This window comes from Elephantulus edwardii, unplaced genomic scaffold (genome assembly GCF_000299155.1).
Source record: "Elephantulus edwardii isolate Elephantulus edwardi_28Jun2011 unplaced genomic scaffold, EleEdw1.0 scaffold00166, whole genome shotgun sequence".
Lineage (NCBI taxonomy): Eukaryota > Metazoa > Chordata > Mammalia > Macroscelidea > Macroscelididae > Elephantulus > Elephantulus edwardii.
In genome coordinates, this window is record NW_006399916.1 from 317,814 (window position 1) to 322,666 (window position 4,853).

A 4,853-nucleotide genomic window follows, 5' to 3' on the forward strand; every position below is an offset into this window, starting at 1 on the left:
CATGCAGTATTTGTCCTTTTGTACTGAGATACTTCACTCAGCATAATGTCCTCCAGGGTCACCCATTTTGAATAATATTGCATGAGCTCCTTGTTTTTCAATGCAGCATAGTATTCTATTGTGTGAATATACCACAGCTTCTCTATCCATTTGTTTGTTGTTTCCAACTCCTTGCAGTTGTGAATAAAGCCGCGATAAATATGGGTGTGCATATATCTGCTTGGATATCAGTTATAGTCACTTCGGGGTATATTATTAAATATTTATTTTAACATTCTTCACGTGTACCATTCAACATCAATTACTTTTATCATGTTGTTCAACTTTCACATGGTTTCTACAATTTTTTTAGTCCCTTTGGTAACTACTAACTAATTTTGGTGACTATGCTGCTGCCTATATCCGTACCTTTTCAACCTGTTTCCAGAACAGATTATCCAGAAGGCTGGGCTCTATGAGGAGAAATGTGGGGTCAAGATTGGTGGAAGATCTATCAACAATCTGCAATATGCAGATTACACAACCCTGCTTGCTGAATCTGAGGAGGACCTGAAGCACTTGCTGGAGAGGGTCAGCGACTGTAGCCTTCAATATGGATTGAGGCTCAATGTCAAGAAGACAAAGATTCTCACCAGTGGTCCAATTGGCAGTATCAGGATGGATGGTGTTTGAGATTGTACACAACTTTAGTTTGCTTGGCTCCACAGTCAACACTCTTGGCACCAGTAGCCAGGAAATTAAAAGGCCATGGGAAAGTCTGCTGTTAGGGACCTCTCCAAAGTACTGAAGAGCAATGGTGTCTCTCTGGAGACTAAGGTGCGTCTGATACAGGCCATGGTCTTTGCAATCACTTGTTATGCATCAGAGAATTGGACAAGGAGGATAGAAGGAGAATTGATGCCTTTGAGCTGTGGTGCTGGAGAAGAGTCTTGAGAGTACCATGGACTGCTAGGAAAACAAACAGATTCATCCTGGAAAGGGTTAAACTGGGTGGCTCCTTGGAGGCAAGGATTCTGAGGCTCCATCTAACATACTTTGGACATGTTGTAAGGAGAGGCCAAGCCTTGGAGAAGGACATCATGCTTGAGAAGGTGGAGGGGCAATGCAGGAGGGGAAGGCCCTCTATGAGGTGGGTTGATTCGGTGACTGAGGTAATTGGCATGGGAGTGTCAGAGACAGTGTGATTGGCACAGGGCAGAGCAGAGTTTAGGGCTGTTGTACACAGAGTCACTATGAATCGCAAATGACTCGATGGCACACAACAACAACAACAACATGCTGTTGCATATTCTGGATTTTTAATTTTGGTTGGATTATACAGGATTGTTTTCACAGTCCATCCATGTTGTAGGATGAGTTAAGACTTCATTTCTCCTTTTGTGAGTGGTGTTCTATAATGCATATGCCACATTTATCTATTCATCGCTTGATGAGCATTTAGTCTGTTTCCACCTTTTGGCTGCTGTGAAGAGTACTGCAATGAACATGTCTATGATTTTTTTGTGCTTTGGTAGCTATTTTTATTTCTTCTATATCCAGTTTGCAATAGATAAGAAGGTTTGCTGCCTGAGTTTTGTAAGCAAAATGGTAAAAACTCAAGCTGTTTGCTTGCAACCTTGTTTCCCAACTAAGAAGAATAGATAAACAGATGAGCTTTAGATCTCACCATGCTGTTGTGAGCCGTACAGTCAGAACTGACTCATAGCTTACTCTCTATCAGGCTTTCAGAAGCAATCATCACACAGGAGATGATTGCCCATCCTTCTCCTGCAGCTGGTGGATTTGAATCACGTGCCTTAAAGATTGCAGGGCAGATCACTAGCTTGCTTGTTAGCTAACTAACTCTGAATGTGATTGGAGAGCTTTTTTCATTAGCATGCAAGTGGAGGAGAAAAGGGAAATACAAACTCTTTGCTCTCTAATTTGTTAGCTAGCTTAGCCTAAAGCTTGCAATTAAAGACGACTTCCTGTTTAGCTTTCTCTTAATCTTGACATTTCAGCTGGGAGCTGCCAGGGTAGGCTCAGAATCATGAGGATGGACTCTGCTAACTGGTTGGCTAACAGGACTATTTCCAGATCCCATCTTGACTTTTTTAGGGCTTTTTGCCTGAAAGTCTTATATCTAATTATGGAACTAAATTCTCTGTCATTCTGTGAAAGGATTTTTAGGCTTCTGGGGTTAGACAGAAAAGGTAGATAGATAATGCTGAATCCTGAGAGTGATGTTGGGGAGGACACAGGCCATAGTATGCCCTGGGGCAAAGAGATAAAAGAAGACCTAGTAACAGCCTTATTCTTTAGAACAAAAATCTGCCTGCCTATTAAAAAAATGTCACCTGGTCATACAGATAGTTTCAAGACAGCAAATTAAATGACCACACCTGTGCTTGTTCTGTCTAAAGCCTTTGAAACAAGGTTTATGTTCCCCAGAGCCCCAGGGCAAATTAAAACAGCAGAAAACATTGATAGAAAAGCTAGACTTTTTAAATATATGTTTTTAAATTTATGCTGACTTGTGGTGACTCAGCATGTGCAGAGTAGGACTGAGCTCTAGGATTTTCAAGGCTGTGACCTTTGGGAAGCTGATTACCAGGTCCCTCTTCTGAGGTTCCTCTGGGTGGGTTTGAATCACTAACTTTCCAGTTAGTAGCCAAACACTAATGCTTTGTACCACCCAGGGACAGCTTTAGGTAAATGTACAGTTCCAAACACTAGAGAGAAGTTCTGCTCACTAAAACATGGGATCACATGCATCAAAATCAACTGACAGTAACTAATGACATTATATGGCACCAGGAGTGTTTAACTCATGTGGTTATAATGAGGGCTGCATGTGGCAGGCCCTCCACAGATGATAGACTTTATTTATAGTTTGGGTGTCAAGTGGTGCCTCTCCTGGCTTCTGGGAAGATAACCAGTTTTTGTGGGCATTACTTCCCTATTTTGTATCTTCAAAATGGATTTTATGACAGGAAAGTTTGTCTCCAGTGGCCTAGCATTCTAGGTAATTAGGCCTGGAACCTCTGTTCCTTGGAGACAATCTTCTGAGGTAATTGGTGAAAAATTGAGTTAGGGGCTGCCACAGTTCTCTTAATGTTGATAGATTGGACCTCTCTGTCTCTCTCAAGGACAGCCTGGCTCTGGTCTCCGTCTTCCAAAAGCAGCAAGCGTGGGCATGTGGTGAGTCGAGGCCTCTGCAGCTGCTCACACTGTTTGGAGACCTGCCAACATGGGAAGGAAGCAACACACCCACGCTAGCCTGCTTTTATCTCCCCAGCTGGGGAAGAGTGGCATCCTGGACTGAGCACTGCTGAGACCTGGTCCTGCCAGCATGCTCCAGGCTCACACTTCAGCCCCCTTTTGTCTTTCTTATTTCTGTCTCACATCCCCATAATGGTAAAACCAGCAATTATAACTACTAATTATGTGGGCCTGCTGGTCATGAGAAGAGATAGCTATGTTAACATTGTCTCAGGCTTGAAAACAAAATTGGCAGTTCAACAAAATAGGAGGTTATATATTTCAATACTTCAAATTAGGGCTGCTTCATCTAGTGGGACATTATAAAATCCTTTATCCCAGTGTCCTGGCTTGGCTATTTATTAGCTGCACGACTTTTACTTTAATCAGTAGTGCTAAACTTTACTATACCATAGAGTCATCTGAGGAGGTTTGGAAATTTCCAAGTACCCAGGCCACACCAGCATATTTGCTAGTAGGATTCAGGGGTATGTGTGGCTAGCTCACACCAGGGTGCAGCCAACCCTGAGAACCATGATCTTAGCTGGCTGGCTACCTCTCAGTGTAGTGGGCATACCTGCAGCATCCAAGTCACCTAGGAGCTGCTTAGAAGTCCAGACAATCGCAGGCTGTGCCTGAGAACTCCTCCTCCAGAACCCCATGCAGTCCTCCGTGATACGCAAAGGATATCCAAGTGCATGTGAGGAATGCTCGGCCAAGACTCACTGGGTAGATTGAGAACCCAAATTGAACAATTGCTATTGAGTTGGTTCCTGCACATAGCAGCAGCACATGCTAAGTAGAACTGAGTTCCTTGCCTCCGGGCCCAGATCGGGTCGGGTTTTCAGAAGCAGAGTAGGAATTTAACTGCTAACCATGCCAGCTCGAAAAATTTCAAATTTATTTCCCAGTGACCTATTGACATACCTACCCCTTTGGTTTTGTTGTTGTTGTTGTGTGACTCACACTGGAGATTACCAATGTTCCTCCTGTGAAGCAATTGGTGGATTTGAACTTTGTGTCTGTGGGATTGTAGTACAACTCTCTGCAGTGCAGGCCACTAGAGCTCCCTCACATTTGGTTTACTCATTAAATATTTGCTGAGCTATGACTGTGGGCCATGGTGCAAAGTAAGGACATAAAAGTGAACTTAAAAGGCACATCTCTTCAGGGTTTACAAACTAGTGAGGCCAAAGCAATACACAAGTACTTCTACAAAAGGTTTGTGAAGTACACTGCAGACAAGCGCTAGACACAGTTAGAAAGCATTTGAAATTCTTACCTAGCGTGAGGAGTCAGCGTGGCTTGCCTGAGGAAGTGGCTTTTCTGCTAAGATTTGCAGAATAAGAAGGAGTTACTTGAAGCAGCGAGGGAAGGATGTTCCAGACAAAGTTTGTGTGAAGGCTCTACGTGGATACAAGTCCTTTTAAGGACTAATGGACTCAAACTAGCCAACTTTCTGTTAATCTTTTATCTACATTAATCTGGTCTCTACCCCAGTATTATATGATACAGGCCTGAGGACCGTGGATTAAAAGTCACCCATCTTGGGCTTGGTAGCATCACTTTCTCTCCACTAGGCCAACTGATCTCTGTCTATGTTGGTGTTATTG